The sequence below is a fragment of the Pelodiscus sinensis genome, chromosome 2 (genome assembly GCF_052426305.1).
Source record: "Pelodiscus sinensis isolate ZL-2025 chromosome 2, ASM5242630v1, whole genome shotgun sequence".
Taxonomy (NCBI): domain Eukaryota; kingdom Metazoa; phylum Chordata; order Testudines; family Trionychidae; genus Pelodiscus; species Pelodiscus sinensis.
Window position 1 is genome coordinate 17415685 of NC_143053.1, and position 21694 is coordinate 17437378.

General features: G+C 42.2%; 1 protein-coding gene across 3 annotated transcripts in view; it reads left to right on the forward strand.

Annotated features, from left to right (window-relative positions):
- ASAP1 (ArfGAP with SH3 domain, ankyrin repeat and PH domain 1) overlaps positions 1-21694 on the forward strand; it is a 315920-nt gene that overhangs the window by 52366 nt on the left and 241860 nt on the right. Inside the window, exon 1 of one of the 3 annotated variants that reach the window (XM_014573856.4) lies at positions 3985-4353. The exons of 1 other annotated variant lie outside the window; for it this stretch is intronic. The gene's annotated coding sequence lies outside the window, so the exon portion shown is untranslated. Of the gene's footprint in view, positions 1-3984; positions 4354-21694 lie in introns of those variants that run through there. One more of the 3 variants, XM_075920138.2, reaches the window with a different exon arrangement.

Consider the following 21694-nt stretch of genomic DNA (forward strand, 5'->3'; position numbering starts at 1 on the left):
CAGATTGATTATTGCATTTTCAACAGAAGAAAATTGTGCTTTCCACAAAAAAAATCCAAGTTTTAATAAAAAAAAAAAACAATCCTCCTGCCACCAGTGTTTGGCAGTTTTCAGCTGAAAATATGATGATTTTGGGTTTCTTGGTGAAAAGGCAAAATTTTCCATGGAAAACTTCAAGGAAAACTATATTCTTCAGTTTTGTTGCAATTTTCCAAACATTTCTATGTCTGTCTATAACCCCCGTACCTACTGGGTGTGGTTCACTGTCCCATGTAGTGGCACTTAGACCAATTATAAAGAGCAGGGATGGGGGAACCTAAGGTCCAGGGTCCAGATGAGGCCCCTGGCTTGCCTGGATCGGGGCCCCGAAGCTCAGGGCTCAAGGGGAATATAAGGAGTGTCCTTCTCTTTCTCAGTAGGGAAGCATGTCAGTGAGAATCTGTGGGTCAGTGGCCCCCAACCCAAAGAAGATTCCCCACCGGTGCTACAGTTTAGCTGAGCGCCAGCTGGCTTTATAGCTCAAGCTGTAGAGGCTTCAGTTCTTCCTGTCAGCAGTTATATGTCCATGTGGACAGGTCCCCGATTGCTGAGTAGCCTTCATGGTTAGGTTGCTGAGTAAGCATGTGCGGGGGGGGAGTGCACTGGCCCTCTGTGCTCCTTGCCCATTAACTCTGAACCATTCTGTTCAAGCCCTTAGGTTTGAGGCATGGCCCCAAGAGTCTAGATTCCCCTTACTTGGGGCTTCTCACAAGGTTACCCCCTATTCCCAAAGTTCCCTACTAGTCAGCCCCAAAGATGAAGGTGGCTACAATCCCATTTGTGGGTAGGGAAGAATGAAATTGGCTCAAGTCTTGGCATCTTTTATTTTGTCTCTTTCATTATTATTTTGTCCTTTCTCATCCTGAGTGAATTATGTCCTGCAAAAGGACATTTGTCTAACTCTGACAGAACTGTCGCAGCAAATTATAGGCCTTCTCTCCTCCCCCAGTCCACTGCCTACTAGAGAAGGGTATAAGTCTTCAAATAAAAATGTTTTTGTTGAGAATTCTGATTTTGAAAAAATGCCATTCTGTGTGAAAACGTTATTTTTCACCAACAAGGTCTTATTCACTTGTCATCCTTCCTCCCACCCCAATGAGATAGTAAAACTCTAGTTTTATGTTCACTTGTATCTCTCATGATCAGCTCTGTAAACAAACTCAGTTCTTGCTTCCATGCTTGTACAATGGTTGTTGTTTTGGGTTTTTTTCGGGAAATTCAGCAAACTTGGTGGTCTCGGTACATCCTATTCCACTCGATCCCAACTCAGGGCCCTAACAGTAGTGGAATGGTCTGCCATTGAGTCAGTGAGGATCCCAACCACAACATACAGACAATGGCTCAGGCCAAGCTCTAGCCAGACTGAGACTGACTATTCCTGGGCCACTTCCTTCCCTCGCTGGAGGGTCAGTCAGCAGGGGGTCCTCCATCTCCCTGCAGGTTTGAGCCAGGTGTAACTGGGCATGCCCGGGGCAGCAATCATTGGAAATGCCAAAGTCGAGGCTGCAAAAGGAAGAACAGATACTCCCAAGACTGAAGTCAAACCTCCCAACCAGTCCCAAACTGTGCTTCTGATCCTCCACACTGGTTATCAAGAAGCAAAACAGACATCACATGGCTTAATCTTAATCATAAAGATTGCATTCTACCATGCATTCTACCATGCCTTTTATTGCATTCTACCATGCCTTGCTGAGTCATAAGGCCTATCCCTCGCCTTTTTTCAGTGGGTCAGTTGAATAGCTGATGGTTCTTGCTGGGCCACCAAGCAGGCTAGGCAGTGTCACCCAGAAGCAAAGCACAAGCGATACAATGCAGATATACATACATAGCCACACCCCAAAATACAAAGGTGATACAAACATATCAATGTGATTATCATACTTGCCAGGTTATAACATTTATGCAGGTCTCTTACATGGCATATCTGGCATCGCTCAGTGCCACGCTACAATATTGATATTCATAATATCCTAAAGCGGGGGTGGGCAGCCTGAGGCTCCAGAGCCACATGTGGCTCTTCAGAAGTGAACATAGGTACCAAATCCAGGGCTGGAGCTACAGGTGCCAACTTTCCACTGGGCTGGCAGGTGCTCACTGTGCAACCTCCAGCTCTGCCTTAGGTGCTGTCCCCCTCCACCCTTTCCCCTAGGATCCTGCCACTGAGCACATGTTTCCCCCCTTCAGTGTCTTCCCCCTAAGAGAGAGCTGGTCACAGTGGGCAGGAGGAAAAGGAGAAGGAAGTGCTGACCAGTGGAGCTGCCTGTGGACGGGATGTGCTGAGAGTGGTGGTGGGGAGATGATCAGGGCTAGTGACATAGAACTGTGGCTCTTTGGCAATGGGAATGGTAAATTCTGGCTCCTTCTCTGATTTAGGTTGGCCACCCCGTCCTAAAGTGTCCCCCAAATTCCATACAGCTTCACACAGGGCCTTGCTGGGCTTCGCAGCAGGGTCAGCAGCCAAGAGAAAGCAGGAGCTTTCCGCCTCCCTCAGTGTCCCAGTTCTGACTGAGCAGGAGAGGAGGCAAAGTTCTGGTGGGAGGGAGGAGACAGGCCTAGTTCCTCCCACTTAGGCAAGGAGAGTGCTTTCTCCCCCTCTGGGTTGGAGGGAAACCAGCACTTCACTATATAAACATACAGATATACCTGGGATTTCTCTGAAAGAATACTTCAGCTAGTGCAGAAAGTGGGTACCCACCCTCTGTGCCAGGTTAACTACTGAAAGCATATTACTCCTATGTCCAAAGCCCATCACTGGCTGGATGATATCCAGGTGCTAGTTATCCTATAAGCCCACAAAGACACAGGGGAGTCCAGCTACCTCAAGGACAACCTTTTGCTTTCTAGCATGCCATATGCCCTGTACAGATTCAAGGGAGATGGGGACAAAGCATTCTTAGCAATAGGTCCTGGCCTTTACAATTAACACCAGAAAGTCACCTAAATTTGCACCTGGCTGCTTTCAGAAAACATAGTATGGTTGCAATTGTGCAAACACACATGTGTTTATCCTAAAGCATGTGAATATTCCCATTGACAACAATGGGACCACTCACATTTGAAATGTTTGACTATAAGCATTTGTAGAATCAGAGGTCCATTATGCGCCTACTTTTGCACAACGTTCTAATGGTTCTTTAAAAGCTACAATTGCTCAGGGTCCTAATTAAGTTTGTAGCCAATAAAATTACGCAACTATAAGAAACAGCAAAAAATCCCATGAGAAAATTGTACCACATGCTGTTTTCATGTGCTGCATAGGAAAATAAACCAAAAAAGACAGATCAAAGTATTTATTGGGCAAAACTCCCCTGCTTTCATTGATACTTTATCCTAGAAGCTGCAGAATTTGATTTTGAAGAAATTGACAAAATATAGTAAAGGTATTTTTTTTAAATATCCCCTATTCCTTTTAAGAGTTCTCTCATTTTTTAAAAAAAAAACTATCCTTTCTCCAGTCAACAGAATAATAAAATCATAAGATGATACCTGTAAAGTAGCACATAGAAGGCTGTATAATCAAACGTTACAGCAAAAGAAAAGAAAAACTAAAAATACAGATGGCGATAAAGCAAACAGAGAACTTAGTAAATGAACATAGCAGCATAGACCAGACAAATTTATCCTGCTGCTGCACTCTAAGGCTACAATATAACTTATTTTTCAAAAAGGAATATTAACCTAACAAAAACTGCACAAAAATGTAATTAAAATGTCTCCATGTAGTTTCAAAAGCAACAGGCTCAAAAAGAATCTCAACAGGGTTCTGCTTGCTCAGACAAACACATAATGAGGAGCCATTTAGACTTTTGAACCCAACTAAACAGATTACATTGCAAGGAATGTCAGATTTCAGTGTTACCAGTCGTCAGGGAAAGAGTTAACTGGAGACGCAGCATGTTAGTTGTATCTGTGGAGATTATGGAATGTTTATCCAGTGATCAGATTTCCTGTTAAGTGTTTGGATTTCCTGAAATCCTTGCTATCGACCCAAGTGCTGTCCATTGAACAGACTTTTGTGGATTTTTTTTTCTTTGTGCTCACATGGCAGGCTTTCCTTCCTGCTCTCTTCCCAGTTATAGTGCCTGTGTGTCCTCACTGCTCAGGACATTTATGGATCGAAATCAAAACTTTTAGTTCCAGAAGTCTGTGGACCATTGGAAATTGGATTTTTTTTTTAACTGGAAATAACAATTGAAGAAACATGGTTTCTTTCGGCAGCCCATGCGAGAGGATGTTTTAGCCTAAAATGGAATAATGGCCTTAGGTTTGTGGAACAAATTTGGAATGGGAATTCAAACTGCACAAGTGCTGGTGAGTTGCAGTATGCTATGTTTAGGTGTGGTTAGTACTGTACAGTACTTAGACAAAGACAAGGTGTGAGTGTGTGTCCATTGAATCTGACTGCTAATCGCATTACAACAAACAGATCCATGACATTGAGGAGATAGTACTTCTCTGGATTGGAAGTGGGTGTGAAGGGTATACTGGTGAAGTCCAATTTTTAATTCCCTGGAAATATATGCATGCTGAATAATATATATAGGGCCTGATTCTGCAAGTCCTTACTTTTGCAAGAAACCCTTACTCATGAGTAGAGTGATTTATTTTTAAGAACTGCACAGATAAACAAGGGCTTTAAGGAGTTCATCCATGTATACGTTACTTAGAAAAGCATAATGTTTTGATATTTGCATAGTGTGATTCAGGAGATTTTTGTTCAAAATAAGAATTAGATAGATGTATTTGTAATTATATTCCTAATAAATCATCTGCATGTTACATACCAACTTGGTTTTAAACATCAACAAGAACCAAGGTGACACTTTTTTCCTGTTGTCTTTTCAAAGAATGTTGCAATAGAAGCAAAAATGTATTTAGTGAAGCTGTATTGCAGGGGCAAAAAGGGGGCTTCCTTTTGTCTGTAGCAAATGAGTTGTGCCATGTAATATGTAGCTTATGATTAAACTTCATTTCAGAATGCGAGGTTGCATAGCAGCTTTATTAGTTTTATGTATTTTTAATTAAACCCAGCTTGCAAATTCAGCAAGCCCATGGTCTCAAAGTCAGTGAGTCAGCATCTGAAAGGAAACCTTAAGGCCTAATCTTGTACTTCTTGCTCAGGCAAATCTCCTCAAGAAATCCAGTGGGTGTTCAGCCTGCACTAAGGGGGCAAATCGGACCCATAGAAATGCTGTGTTATTGGAAGTGTATTTTACTTTGTCCTTAAACAAGTTCTATAGTTACACTGAATGCTTCTGGGTTATGTGAATTAGTTCAAAAATCTTTTAGTGGGAATGGGGGATGAAAGTGCCTTAAATTGCTTGGATATTAGGAAGCATCTGTGCTAGAGGGAATTATGTGTAATATGTTTACTTGAAATATTTACAGCTCAGCATTGTTTTCACATTGGAATAATGGAATGTCCCTGAATTTTAAGATATGGTATTGCAGGTCTGGGGCAGTCAAGCCATTTCAAAACTAAAACTCTCTGGCTGTTTTAGTGAGAAAATACTTTCCCATTTACAAACTGAAAGAAAGCACTCACCCCCTTTCAAGTTTCGCATTATAAATCTTACTGTGTGGAGTCCTTGAAGAGTCTAATCACGTTTTGTTTTGTTTTGTTTTAAATTGGTGCTTCCCCTGCCTGTGAAACACCTTAGACCGGATCTTGCAGTTTTGCTGTAATGCACTGGTTTCAATATGAGTGAGGCTTGTGTAAATGAGATTGTCAGGATTAGGATCTTCTCTTTCATCAGTCTGGAAAGAACGCCATTTTTATTTTCTTGTGATGCTGAATCGAAAGTAGCCAGTTTTACACATGAGAAGTTGAGATTTTCTTTCAAAGTTGCGTGCGTTGAGCTAACTCCTTTCCAGAAACCCATACTCATGTGAGTAGCCCTTTGGAGCCAACAGAGGTATGAGTAAGGACTTCTCATCTGCGAAATGGTGCGCAGAACTTGATCTTTGGGGTTCCACTCTGCAGTGAAGGCTATACACTATTTTGGTTGTGTCTATATGCATGACTGGGAATAGAGCAGAATAAAGAGGAATATCTTCATCTCCTTGTTATGATGTTCTGTCAGCAAAACTCCTAGCAATACCAAAGCAATACTAAATCCCCACTAATGATGTCACTAATGATAGATGATCTTCAGAAAATTCATAGGATGAGTGGAGATAAGCATTGAAAATGGGGACTTTTACAAACCCATTCAAATGTCTTGAGTTTGAAAATCTGGTGGACAGTGTCATAAGAACAGGATTTTCTGTAGAAAAGCTAGTATTTCTGATTTTGATAAAGCTGGAAATACTGTGGGACAGCCTGTCTCATAGTGTTTTGGTATTTCCTCTTTTGCTCACACCCAGAAAGAGGAAATGCAGACGCACAAACTTTATTTATTTGTGTATGTGTTCTTTTTTCTCTGTGTGACTTTTTGTCTGTTTGTTTCAAACCTTACAAAGTTTTAAAATTCAGTTTGGTTTGGACTTCATGAATTTGTTCAGCGCTTTGTTTATTTAGCTGCACCAAACCATCTTCCTTTAACTACAAGTGATTATTACATTAGCTTTATTTAAAAAACAAAAAAAACAAAAACTGTGTTGTGGTCTTGGTCCAGCTAGCAGTGGCCATTTGCCAACCTAACAATAAGGATCATACTGTAGTAACTCAGCCTCTGAAAATTCCTAAGTGACAATGAGCGGAGATCAAACCATTCTGTTATCCTTGGAGATATTTCCATCAGGTCATGGTCTTTTAAATTTATTCTAATGACCACCAAAATACTATACAGTTATAAACAATCTACTTTTACATATATGAGGCACTCCTCAACTCATGCACTCATTCTGTGTCTCTCATTCACTGTTGTGCCTGCCAATCCTGCTTTTCTTGTTGTTGTTGGCAAGAGCGAATAAACAGTTTTGACAGGCAGAGTCCTGGAGAGTCAACTTAATACATACAATGATGTCTCTCTGCTCAGACAATCAATGCGCCAGAGTAACTAAACTATTCCAACTAAATTGTTTCTCATATTAAAAGCTTCTAACTCTTTCTGTCCTCTTTGTCTTATGGAAAAAGAGTAGGATGTGATTTTTGTGTCTCTTGTGGCCTGAAGATCGTTTTTAATCTTCAACCAGTTTTCTACAATTTCTCATTTTCATATTGTGGAACCTATTGTTTTTAAATGGCCACACAAACTTCAAGTGAAATTCCCACACTTGTGGGCATTTCAGGCACACAAAGGGGGTAGGTGATCACATGCCCTTGTAGGTGCAACTGGGGAATCTGAATGGAGAAATAAGGCAGCTGATGTTGCAAAACTGTCTCTCTGTACAATTAGGTTCATTGCATGAATATCTGAAGAGGATTAGGCTAGGTCTAGACTACAGGGCTTTATTGAAGAAGAAGAAGAAGAAAAAAGCTACACAAATTGCGCTCCGCAATTTGTGTAGCTTTTTCCGATCACTTTTGCAGAAGAGACTTTTCTGCCATTTGGCCCAGTCTAGATGGGGTCAAATAGCAGAAAAGCCCCCTCTTTCGGCAGCGCCCATATGCCTCGTGAAAAGAGCACGTTTGCTCTTCCGCGAAAAAAAGTGGAAGAGCAAACACGTTCCTTGGACGCGGCGGGGAGGCCCAGACTAGATGTAGCCTCAATGAGAATCGGCCCAGATTTAAAGTAGGCTCAGTGGTGCTGAGTGGAGAGTTTTAAATATATCAGTGTACTTCTGCTTCTGCACTTGCCCTTTGATTCAAAATCCCCTTTCTGGCTTTAGGAAGCCAAGGTATCTCAGATGCAAGGTAGGAGAGGACACAATATACAGTCTTCATACCATGTGTCAGAATAAAAGGAATGGAGTTAGCACTCAGATTGGAATAAGTTCAGTCTTGGTATTCGCCCCACAAACTAAGCTCCTCCTACATGAGACGGGCTTGTTTCTAGGGTTCCCTGTAGGATTTGTGCGTCTCTATGTTTAGTTCCCTCTCCCTAGAAAGAGTGACTCGGACACTATATTTTCTTCTATTTTAGCTGGAGTTAAAAAAAAAATCTACCACTGTGAGTCAGCAGAAATTACTCTGCATCGTTATGCAGAGTAGCACCCAGAAACAGGATGAGTTTCTAGAAGAATGCTGTATCCCTAGGCGGATTCAGAGACCCTGCCACTGTGTTAAAGGGAGAGCGGATGACCCAGACAACACAGAATTGGTAATAGGAGCTAGAATCTTTCAGCTATGTCATAGGTCACCAGCCCAAAATTCTCCTAGTTTGATTGGGTCTGATTTTGTGAAGTGCCACCCCCAACTTCTAGAGCACTTGAGGATACTTGTTGTCTCACAGAGCCTGATCCCAGGGGCACACCGGGCGGGATCCAATGCCATGGCAGTCAGTAGAAAGACTGCGACTGATTTCAGTGGTCTTTGGATCAGGCCCATAATGGCCACACCATTTAATGGCTGTTTACCAACAATCTTATAACTCTCAGGTGGCATTGGCCTCCTGGGATCTGTGGGTGTTTTCAGCATAGTTTTGGCAGATAGATGTCCACATCACACACCCAAAATCCCACAATGCCATCACTGTCTCTCATGTTGCCAGTCTCTTTGGGGAACCAAATACTGAATGGAGACAAAGAATGAACTGTCATTCTCCCTGATAGGTGGCCTGTTTAAGTCAGGGTAGAAGGACATGGGCAGATCACTATCAAGAAGCAGGTGCATGCTGACAGTATATGTCCTGTGGACAGCAGCTAATTGGTTGCTGCTAACTAGGATTGAGGATGGAGGTTTGCCAACTTACACCAGCTGATCTAGCGCAGGATGTTGATAGCTCGAGCTGTTGAACAAAGCACCTTTCACCAGCATTACATTTGAACAAACTGTCAATCACAACAATCAGTGTTTTCTTCTCAATGGCTGCTCGCTGTTTCTAAAAGTCAGGAGGAATCTACTGATTTGCTTTGCCTTCTCTATATATCACCAAAAGCAAACAAAGAAAACTTCCTCCCCCCACTCACCAAGCCGGTATAGGTATTTGCTGGGGGAGAGGGAAAGAGGAGGTTAGAGGGCTCTACATAGTGGTTAACCACTGAACAATTTGAAGCATTTGGCTAACTCAAAAAAACCGATCTCTAACATTTGCAGCCTTTAATTATGTTAACAGGAAAGGAGTGTTTGTTGGTTCTGCTAGATGCACTGTAATACTGCGCCAGGAAGCTGTACACATCCCACGACAAAGCTCCTGATAAAATGAACTCATTTTATCCTTTGGAACCTATCTTCCGTCTGCCCGCTAGGGCAAGGCCCAGCTGCTCTCCAATGTCAAAGCTATATTGTGTTTCTGCTTGGCATCTCACAGTGAAACACGTAACAGGAAATGAAACTAGGAGAGAAGAAAGAAGAGTATTTGTTACTCTGCCTCCTACACCCTTTCTGAAGTCGTTCTCCCTCTTATAACAAACTAAAATTTAAGAATATTTGTTACAAAGCTTAATGAAGGTGAGGCTGTGGAATAGTCTCTAGTGGAAGCCACAAAAGCAGGAAGCATTCCTGTTTGGGTGAAGGGGTGAGCTAAATGCTCTACGAGGTTTCTTCCATCACTAATTTCTAATTAATTGGTGGGGCAGAGTGCAAACAAAACATAAATATTGTAGCTGGACACATGACTTTGGGGTAAACACTCATACACTTGCATGGTGCTTCAGTCGCACAGCTACTATCCAGGTTGTAAAGAACTTAGATAAAACACTAAGGCTACGGATACACTGTAGCCTTCTTCCAGAAAAGCTTATGCAAATGAAGCATGGTATGGAATATCATTGCGCTTCATTTGCATAATTAATTAGCAGCCGCTTCTGCGCAAAAAGGAGTTGTGTAGATGGCTCCATTTTGAACAAAAAGCCCCTCTTGCACAAGTGTCGTTCTTCCTTGTTTTTTCAGGAAGAATGGCTCTTGCGCAAGAGGGGGGGTTTGCGCAAAAGGGAGCTATCTACACTGCTCCTTTTTGCGCAAAAGCCTCTTGTGCAAAAGCGGTTGCTAATTAATTAGGCAAATGAAGCACGGCAATATTCCATACTACTCTTCGTTTGCATAAGCTTTTCCGGAAGAAGGCTACAGTGTAGCTGTAGCCTAAAACTTAAGGTTGTAAAATTTCTCTCAGTGGAGCAACTCATGAGAAATCTTACAATCAGCGACTGTAACTAATATAAACATCACTTTGTAGATCTGAACCTGGGACCTTTAGAGCTTAATGTAGGAGCCTCTACAACTTGAGCTATAAAGCCAGCTGGTTCTGAGTTTAGGCTGTAGAGCTCACTCATTCTTATCTCTCGCTGTAAGTTGCCTAAATGCCACTACATGGGCAGTAAACCACATCTACTCGGGGTGGTTTTTCCGAAAAAACTTCAATTATGTCCACTATGCAATAGCATTCTTTCGAAAGAAAATTGAAAGAACAGAGGGGTTTTATGACATTTGTAAACCTCTTTTGACAAGGAAGAAGACTTTTTTCTATGAGGAAGAAGAGCTCTTTCAGAAAAATGTGTGTGGACAGGGAAGAGGGAGTTCTTTCACAAGAAGAGGAAAAAGCACAGGTGCCCTAGTGGCCATTCTGCCCATAGTAATCACAGCTTGCTTGTGAGAGAGAGTCCAGACTGAATCGATGCTATCTTTCGAAAAAGCAGATCACTTTTTCGATGCACTTTGGCAGTGTGTACATTCTCTTTTGGAAGAAGTTTTTTCGGAAGATCTCTTCCAGAAAAGCTTCTTCTGAAAGAAGCCTGCAGTCTAGACATAGCCCATGTGGCGGTTACTCTAGTCTACTGTAAAAGGAGATTTCCATTTGTAATGCAGGCACACATGCTATAGACAGGACTGCCTATCCTTTGCTCTGAATCTAGGTGACATTTTGCAGGCACACTTTAAAGAAATCAGCCATACAGACTGGCTATACTGGTAATCTCCCTTTGCCAAACAAGGAATTCAGCATTTAAAATAACCCAATAATAACTCAGCAGCTAAAAATATGTCTCCAACCTATATGGTCTCCCACCAAAGTCCCCCAACATCTCTCAGCTCAGTCCCTAAGGCTATGTCTACACAGAAGTGTTATTTTGGAATAACTGACATTATTCTAGAATAACATAGTGCAGGTCTACACCACAAGCCTTTATTTCAAAATAATGTCAAGCTGAGGGACTTCTTACTCCAATTTCTGTAACTCTCATTCTATGAGCAAGGGAAGTCAAAGGTAGCGTGTTCTTCCTTTGACTTCCTGCTGTGTAGACAGTGCAAAAAGCCGAATTAAGCTATTTTGACTTAAGTTACACAATTGACGTAGCTGAAGCTGCGTAGCTTAATTCGAGTTTTGCCCTGCTGTGTAGACATGCCCTCGGTAAATGTGCCTTGAAGCATGCCATTAAGGTTGTCATGGCTCCTTCCCCACTCTGGCATGACAAATGCAGAAGTGGGGGCCAGCAAGTGTACCCCAAATCCTTATCTACCAGGCTTTGGTATAAAACTTCCCTCAAAATCTTAAAAACCTAGATTTTGGGAATAAAAACTTCCGCTGCCACCACCCAAATTAACAGCGAGATTAGGGGGAAGATCATTTGGGAAATCTCATCCCTATTATAAAAATCAGGACACATAAGTAACCAATGCCAGGTTAATAAAAAGAAAAGAGAAAACTTTTATTATTACAACAATATTCCTGTTGCAAGCATAAGGATCAGATGGAAAGGTATACTCATGGAGGAATTACACCATGGGCTAGAACTTAGTTAAAAAGAAAAGCCAAACATCTCTTAAGCAGTGCCAGATATCAGATCCCATACCCAACCCTTAAAACAATAAAGACTAACGAAACTACCTAAACTTTGCCCTACTTACAGAAAGTGAAGAATTGTTTCTTGGAGAGAGAGAGACATGCTTGTCCCTCCCTGTAGCTGCAGAGGACTCCCCCAGAGAGACAAAAAGAGAAAGGAAAAAAACCCAAATTCCTTTGTCCCAGTTTGAAAGTCCCACCTACATTCCTACTGGTCACTCCACCTGGCTAGGTGTAATTAATTCCTTAATCCCCAGGCTGCTGGCTAACCCTCATAATCATGACAAAGGTTGACTAACTAGTACTGTTTTAGTTGAGCCTCATGAGGCAGCCCTGCAAGCTGCTCCCTTTCTGTTATAGTCTCCAATTCTGGCACTTCTGCTGAACACACCTGTGGCTATGTGGCATGAGAAGAGAACTAGTCTTCCACATCAGCTGGTACTAGACCACATGTGTTTCTTAAAATCCATTCTCCAGTCTGGGCTGGGGTGGAGAAAGTTATACTATGGCCTAGTGTTTGAACCACAGGAAAGTGATTTGGGATTCCCAGATTAACCTTATTGTGGCATAGTAAACTCGAGCAAAGTTCTACAATCCCAACTATAAAATGGGAGTAATATTACTTACAGCCTGCAGAAGTGGTATTTCAACAATGTTTTTCCCCATCCAGTTTTCAAAAAACAATCAGCTCCATGCTCCTTTTCCTCATAATCCATAAAGTTAACAGTCTTCCCCCCAGTCCATCAATCCTTCCACACCCACTCCTAGCTCAGTATCCCTCAATCTACCATGCTTTTCCCTCCCCCACCACCCATGAAGGCAGGCAGGTTGTGGATTTTTGGCTGTGGATTTTTGCATAGTAATATTCTTTAACGGGGGGGGGGGGGGGGGAAGGAACAGGTCTCCTTTGGTTATCAAGTTGACCACTCTCTGACTAAGGGGAACAATCTATAACAATCCTGTACAAATAAAGGGCACCTAAGGGGTCCCAGATGAGGAGCATGCCCCCAGCCAGCCCCTATCACCTGCATGCTGCTTCTGTCTCTTTTCTGTATCATTTTATGAGAAGCAATCCCATTCCAGGCACATCCCATTTTTCTGGCACAACAAAACCCTTACCTTGCTTTAAGTTATGGAAAGAGGAAGCTGTCTACCAAATGTGGTGGTCCTAGCTCTTACAGTTTAGAAGGAGTTCCTGAACAAACGGACTGACAGACAAACTCTCTCAAATATATAGTAGATTGTAACATTACTCTAGATTTATCATATATACAATTGGTACTTAGATACTCTGCATACTTACTCTTAAAGAATCTCCAGTTTGCTTTTCTAAGGGTCCAAATAGGAATTCCTTCAGTGTGTTCAATGATATTTTGGCCTTGATATGTAATTAGCATAGGGAAATGATCACTTCCCATTCCATCTTCTTTATAGGTTTCTCAGTTTCATTTATTTGTTAGATTGCCTGTTACAATTCCCAGATTTAAACATGAAAAGGTTCCATCTTTTGAGCAGTAGCAGGTTGCTGATGTCAGTTAAGTGTTCCAAGCTTTTGCCATTATAATCAGTTTTCCTACTTCCCCATAATTCATTATGGCTATTAAAGTCTCCACAAATAACATACGATCTTTTGACCCCATTAATTAACTCTTCCAATTCCAGGCTGCCTATTTTTTTACATGGATTGTAAATATTAAAAATTCGTAAAAGGGTGCTATTATTCTGCAGAGCATTATATTCAAAACTTACATTCTGTAGTTCTATGTCAATATAACTAAGAGCTTTCTTTTTAAGTAGACAGGTCCCTTCTCCTTTTGTTATTTCTCTGTCACATCCTATTGCATCATACCCTGGCAGCCTAAACATACATTTTCATTAACTGTGTTTCTTGTATACATATCATATTAAATTTTATTTTCCATTTCAAAACCAGTTTTCTTTAATTCCTGACCATGTGTTTTTAAACTATCTGCATTCCAGCTGAAAACAATAGAATCATGTTGTTTAAACTAATTTATTGCCTTCATTTAAAATTGCATGTATGCAGTCTATCAAGAGATTGCCAATATGCAAATATTTTTCTGCTACTTTTCTTACTATTTTTATTTTCAGTCTCATCCCTGTCCGTAAAGTGCACTTTATCATTTCCAATCATAAATGCAATAAATTTCTCTTTACCCACAAGCAATATATCTTCATCTGTTACTTTTACATTATCTTTTCTGCTCTAAGCTGTGTCTTCTTGTACCAGTAGCTCTTTTCCCCCACTGGCATTTCCATATTCTGCTGTGAATATATTTTGGTAGCTTCTGCACAGTATTTTTTTTATATATAGTTTTAGCTTTTTGTAGCTCTAGCTTTTTCTGCTGCTAGAAACCTTTTGTATGCTGTACTGGGCTTATCCCTACAATGGCTGCATTGTATTTCTGTTCCTTTCATACAGATCTCATCTGAGTGTTCTCCGCTACATTTACCACACCTCGTCTTCCCCAGACAGTCACCCAAATTTTGACATTCATAGAATCTCAGAGGGGCCAGGATATGTGGTTTAACCTAGAAGGGTTGGTATCCTGCAGCAGGGTTGATTTCCCAATTTTATTTGACCACGGAATCCTTTTAAACTTGAAAGAATTTTGCGGAACCCCTAATAACAGTCTTATATATGGAGCTGAAAAAGTAGACCACAGATAAATAAGGATAATAATAAACAAATGCTAAACAAGGTCATGAGATCAACATTTAGTTTAATTGCACATAGATTAATCTTTCATAGTCAATTTATATTTGTCATGGTTAAATACAAGAAACCACGCAACTATACTGAAATAAAGTATTCGCAAGAGCACTGCCTGCGCACTCCCATACAAGCAACTGGTTTGACAGCTGAAGCTTCAACTTTGTCCAACGCGGCGCTAGTATATTCGTATTCTGTCACCCGCGTGCTCCACGCTCCTTAAGAGTGAGTATGGGGATTTACGGTGGTATATAACAGGGATTTGCACCACTGATTGACTGCGCGCGCAGCACTGAGTAGTGACATCATCATCCCTTCTCTCTGGCTAAGCTGGCATTACATAGGGACACTTATCGTGGCAAACACAAATGAAAATTGTTTTCAATAAAACTCATAAATGCTTAAATACTAATTATTATTTTTTAAATCATAAAATGTTATTGTAATGGAATCTTCTCGCAGAACCCCGGGGTTCCGCAGAACATCATTTGGGAAACACTGTCATACAGTAACCTCACTGTACCTTTAAATGCAAGGTTTGTGTTCTCTCTTGCTAATCAGTCACTTAACAAACAGCATTTGGTCCTTGCCTATAGCTCTTTTAATTCATCCTCACTCATAAACAGGATGAAGTTTAATAAAGAGAAATGCAAAGTGCTCCACTTAGGAAGGAACAATCAGTTCCATACATACAAGATGAGAAGCAACTGTCTAGGAAGGAGCATGGTGGAAAGGGATCTAGGGGTCATAATGGACCAAAAGTTGAATATGAGTCAACAGTGTGATGCTGTTGCAAAAAAAGCAAATATGATTCTAGGTTGTATCAACAGGTGTGTTGTAAGCAAAACTCGTGAAGTCATTCTGCCGCTCTACTCTGCACTAGTTAGGCCTCAGCTGGAGTACTGTGTCCAGTTCTGGGCGCCACATTTCAAGAAAGATGTGGAGAAATTGGAAAGGGTACAGAGAAGAGCTACAAGAATGATTAAAGGTCTAGAGAACATGACCTATGAAGCCAGGCTTCATGAACTGGGCTTGTTTAGTTTGGAAAAAAGAAGATTAAGGGGGGACATGATAGCGGTTTTCAAATATCTAAAAGGGTGTCACAAGGAGGAAGGAGAAAATTTGTTCCTCTTGGTTTCTGAGGACAGGACAAGGAGTAATGGGCTTAAAGTGCAGCAGGGGAGGTTTAGATTGGACATTAGGAAAAAATTCCTAAGTGTCAGGGTGGTCAAATATTGAAATAAATTGCCAAGGGAGGTGGTGGAATCTCCCTCTCTGGAGATATTTAAGAACAGGTTAGATAGACATCTGTCAGGGATGGTGTAGGTGGAGCTTGGTCCTGCCTTGAGGGTGGGGGGCTGGACTCGATGACCTCTCGAGGTCCCTTCCAGTCCTATGATTCTATATTTGGGACAGCCCCATAGATTACCCATCTTTCTTCGGTCACAAACATAGGCTGCTAGCAAATTACTTTTTATTTTGCCTAAAAGCATAGCTTGAAGAAGTTTATCAGCCTGTTTCCTTTGTGCACATCCTACTAATAAATTTCCAGCTTGCATTCGTTTAGCTCTTAATATAGCTCCGCTACTTTGCCTAATCAATTCTACTGTTTTCAATGGATTAACATCTTCTATCTTTACATCTTCCCTTAGGGCACATCTGCTCACCAAGGCTAACGCTGAAATAAGCTACGCAACTTGAGCTATACCAATTGCTTAAGTTGAAATAACTTATTTCAGCTTTTGGTGCGATCTACACAGCAGGAAGTCCTAAACAGAGACCTCTTCTTCTTATTTTCCTTAGAGTATGTCTACACAGCAAAGTTATTTCGAACTAACTTTCCTAGCGTCTATACAAGCCAACTGCTATTTCGAAATAAGGGCTTATTTTGAAATTGGTAAACCTCATTCCACAAGGAATAGCAATTTCGAAATTGCTATTTCGAAATAAGTGTTGTGTAGATGCTTATTTTGAAATAGGAGGCCTCCAGCACTTTTCAGGGTGCGCTGCTGGCCAACCTGGCCACAAGGTAACTTCTGACCTGATGCCCTGCCAGAACGAGTTCCAGCTCTCCTTAAATGCGATTCAGTGTCCAATCAGCGTGGACGTTCTATTTCGAAATAGCAAAAAGCTATTTCAAAATGCATTTTGTGTGTAGCTGCGTTATTTTGAAATTAGATATTTTGAAATAACACTGTAGTGTAGACGTACCCTTACTCGTAAAATGAGGGTTACAGTAAGAAGTGCTCCAACTCGACGCTATTTTGACATTAAGTTGAAATAACTGCTTGTAGTGTAGGACTTTATCATTTCAGAATAACATCAGTTATTCCGAAATAACAGTGCTGTGTAAATGTACCCCTAGTGACTTGATAATTGTAAAATGTTGATTCTTTTCCATCACTGTATACTCCCTCCTCTTAGAATCACAGAACCTAGTTTGAACTAGGGTGGCTAATGTAGTCATTTGAACTTGCAAATGAAGCCTGGGATTAAAATATCCTGGGCTTTATTTGCATGTTCCCGGGCGCCGCCATTTTTAAATGCCCGGTAGTTCGAACCCCCTGCCCGCGGCTACATGCGGCACGGGCTAGGTAGTTCAAATTAAAGCTCCTAATTTGAACTACCGTTACTCTTCCTCATGAGGGAGGTTCGAACTACCGGGCATTTAAAAATGGTGGCTTCCGGGAACATGCAAATAAAGCCCGGGATATTTTAATCCCGGGCTTCATTTGCAAGTTCGAATGACTACATTAGCCACCCTAGTTCAAACTAGGATGGCAGTGTAGACATACCCTCAGGTATTCACAAATGGAATGCCTTACACATCTAGTAGCTTCCCATCAGGGCTACCAGGTCCAGTAAGAGGGCACAGGGCTGAGGACAACCCCCGATGCTCCAGATCCCACCCCCCACTCCACCTCTGCCCACCCCTGCTCCACCACTACTCCATCCATGCCCAAGCCACACTCCTGCTCCATTTCCTGCCTCTGTTCTGTGCTCTCTCATCCCCACTGCACCCCTCCGCCAAAGCTTCCTCCCATGAGAGACGTGACCAGAGGGACTGCCAGCGGGCCTGATGCAGGGCAGCAGCAGGGGCGGGACCTCCCCACACTCACCACAGGAGTGGAAGCTAGAGAGATGCAGCAGCCTGCTCCACTCTGCCATCATCTCCTAGCCAGGTTTCTCAGGGGAGGGGAGTGGGCTAGGGCCAGGGGTTGTGGCACTCCACTTTCTGCTGCCCTAATGAAGTGGAGCAACCCAGCTACCAGATGGCAGCAGGGCAGAGCAGGCTGCTGTGTCGCTATGCTTCCCATGACTCCTGCCACTACGGTAAGCGGGGGGGTGGGTCTGACCTCAGCTGTCACCCAATGCCAGGCACCCCAGTTAATCGCCCAGACTGCACTGAGTCCACGGGCTGAACTCAGTATGAGGGACTGTCCCATCCAGAGGAAGTTTAGGGTGGACACTATGGGGCCCCCCAAAGTATGGGGCTGCCCTGAACAGGACAGCTCTGCTTCCCAGTAATTCTCTGGCTCTTCCCTTTTCCCCTGTTTGAAAGATGGGCACTATGTTAGCCGTTCTCCAGTCTTTCAGGAACTCTCCTGTCATTCATGAGTTTGCAAATATTATTGCTAGTGACGCCAAGATTTCTTCATCTAATTCCTTCAACACCCTGGAGTGAACAGCATCAGGCTCCCTTGACTTAAATTCATTCGGATTAATCAGAAGAAGATCGCTGACATGTTCCTTTCTTATAATAATCTGCTTCCTTTCCCCTTTATTGTCTATGGTAAGTTTGCCAGACATCCAGTCACATGTTATTGTTTATAAGAAGACCGAAGCAAGGTAGGCATTTAGCAGCTTTGTCTACCTATCATCTTCTGTTACAAGTTTATCTTTTCAATTGAGTAGTGGAATCACACTATCCCTGATCTTTTTTTATTTTGTCTGACACATTTGTAGAACCCCTTTTTGTAATTTTTAGCATTTCTTGCCTGCTGTAACTTGTTCTCTGCTTTGGCTTTCCTGATTTTTGTCACTACACGCTTGCGCTATTACTGTGCATACTTCCTTGATGACATGCCACCCTTCCATTTCCTGTATGTATCCCTTTTCATTTTTAGATAGCTAAAAGCCAACATTAGTCTTGTGTGGCTCTTCTTATCTTTCCTCTGCATAGGAATAGCTTGATGTTCAGCCTCTACTCTTACATCTTACATAAACTTCAAGCTCCCTTCAACTCCTTTTCTTCCTAATTGGTCTTTCCAGAGCCTACTACAGGTTGAACTTCTCTAGTTGGGCACCCTTAGGAACTGACTGGTGCTGAACCAGAGAATTTGCTGGACCATGGGAGGTCAATATTGTCTAGCAGCATTACCAACACTTCTACTGCTTACTGGGCTCTTAGAAGACATTTAGGCTATGTCTAGACTGCAAGCCTCTTTCGAAAGAGGCTTTTTCAAAAGATACTTTCGAAAAAACCTCTTTCAAAAAAGAGCGTCTAGACTACAACCAGTACTTTTGAAAAAGCAAGCCACTTTTGAAAAAGCAAGACTGCCTGGGTGCTCTCTTTCAAAAAAGCAGTTTGCATTACATAGCACCTTTTTTTGAAAGAGCACTTTCGAAAAAAGGCATTCTTCCTCATAAAATGAGGTTTTCATGGGACTGTGGGAAACTTGGCCACACCCATGATAAGTAGACACCTGGCTAACTAAAATCATGTCAGACCATGAATTTTGCTGGACCAGAGAGTTCCAGAATAGAGTTACAACTTGTATTTCTTTCAGTTGGTTGAAATCCACCTTTCTGAAATCTAGTGTCCTTGTTTTGCTGTTCTTATGTCCTCCTTTCCAAAGAATCTTGACAGTCTTCATGTTTGCAATTAATTCATCCCTGTTGGTCAACACCAGATCCAAATGGATGACTCCCTACTTGTTTCCTCAACTTTCTGAATCAGAAAGTTGTTCCCCACACAGGACATAATACATTTTGCTGTAATAGCCAGCCAACAGATATCAGAGAATTTAAAATCCCTCATTTACACTAACTCGTGTGTGTTTGCTAATCTTGTTACCTGCTTGTAGATTACCTCACCCTCTTCCTCTTTTTGGTTTGGTAGTTTATAATAGATCCCCCACCCTGACATTGCTACTATTTTTTTTCTTTTTTATTCTCACCCAGAGACTCTCAGTAGGTCTGTCATTCACTTCTTCTTGGACCTTTGAAGAAATGTATACACTTTTAATGTATGAGGTAATGCTTCCTCCTTTTTTTCTCCCATATGTATCCTTCTGAAACAAGCTCTCTCTCACAACACTGGTACTCCAAACATGCAAGTGGTCTCACTAACTCTCTGGAGTGCCAATTAAGTGATAATTGATTTTCTTCAAATACCATGACTTACAATTTATCCTTCTTTTCCTCCCACACTCCTTGTATTGGTATATAGCCATTGAAGATATTTTGAAGCTTGCCCTGTTGCTTTTCTTCTTGCCTTTTTAATGAGATTGTGATTTCTAGTCCTTTCTCCAGAACTTAGCTCCTTCCCTTTGACTTCATTATTTGAGCTTAGATGCGCATCATCCCCTATAATTCATGGTTTAAAACTCTCCTTATCAATATAGACATACAATATAGACATAAATATAGGCATTTACTTCCACGATTCAATGGCCCTTTCCTGGGCTTTTCCTGGAATAGGCAGGATGGACCAGAACACCATTTGTGCCCAAACTCTTTTGTTCTCCTTCCCAGACTCATGTAGTCTTCAACTACAGACATTTCTATTTTTTCTTCTTCCAGATCTGAAGCCACAACTTGTGCCTTTCTGATTTTCCAATATATTACACGAAACCCTCTAGCCCAGTGGTGGGTAATAACTGGCCCGTGGGCAGGATGTGGTTCATCAGGGTTAACCTTTGGCAGGCCGCTGCCACTTTATTTACCGGCACCTCTGCAGGTACGGGCATTTGCAGCTCCCATTGGCCATGGATCACCATTCCTGGCCAATGGGAGCTGCAGGAAGCGGTGTCCAGGACTGCACTGCTTCCTACAGCTCCCATTAGCCAGGAACAGCAACCTGCAGCCAATGAGAACTGCAAGCATGGGGAACTGCAGATAAATAAAGCAGCAGCTAAAGGGCTAACCCTGGTGAACTGCCTCTGGATTATTGCCCACCTCTGCTCTAACCTTTTATTCTCATCCTGTGTTTCCAACTTTGGTCAGCCGTGCTAGTGCCAACCCTCAGCTTCTTTCTGGTCACAGCATCATCTTTTTATGCAGACCCAATCTGCTTCTTCAAATTGAACTTCATATCCCATTTGGCCTTGTCAGTCCCTGGCTTTCCTCCATATGCAGCCTATAAGGCTAATTAGCTTCATCTGACCTGCTCTGCCTTGTGTCCACCCCAAGATTATTTTTTCTTTTTTAAATATTGGCATTGGTCAGCTTTGCACAGATTCAGCTCATGCAGCTGGGCTCCACTTGCACAGCAGGGCTAGGGATGCCTACGGGATTCCCACCACATACACTCTACAAACATGGCTAGCTCCCCCATTCTCCACCCACCAGACTGGGAGAGGGGGAAAACTTAGGGTGCCTGCCTGGAGCAGGGTGATAGAGTTAGGGGCTTCTGTCAGATAGCTGGTGCCTGCTGAGAATGGGGGACACAATTTAAATGTTCATCCCCTGCCACAGCAAGAGTTACACTCCATCCAGGCATGTCCCCGTCTTTTCCTCAGTGGCCCTTCCCTGCAGTGCCCAGCTGTTTGCTGCTGCCTTTCCCCACAGCTGCATGAGCAGGAGTGGGGATGAAGCCCTGAACCTACCTCAGCAGATGTATCCTGGCTCTCAAACTTCTAAAGGTTGACTTATGTGGATCAGAGGGTCAATAAGTTTGGCCACCCCGGTGTATTATAATAATCCTTTCATTGACCTCAGTGAGACTGTTTGCATGCTTAAAGCTAGGCGTTAGTACGCTGATAAAATGGGGCTTATGCAGGTCCCCTTAAGGTCCAGATTTTGTGATCCCTCTAGTGATGCAGATGAACACTGGCTCACAGAGGAAATCTCACTGAAATCAGTGGGACTTCTTGTA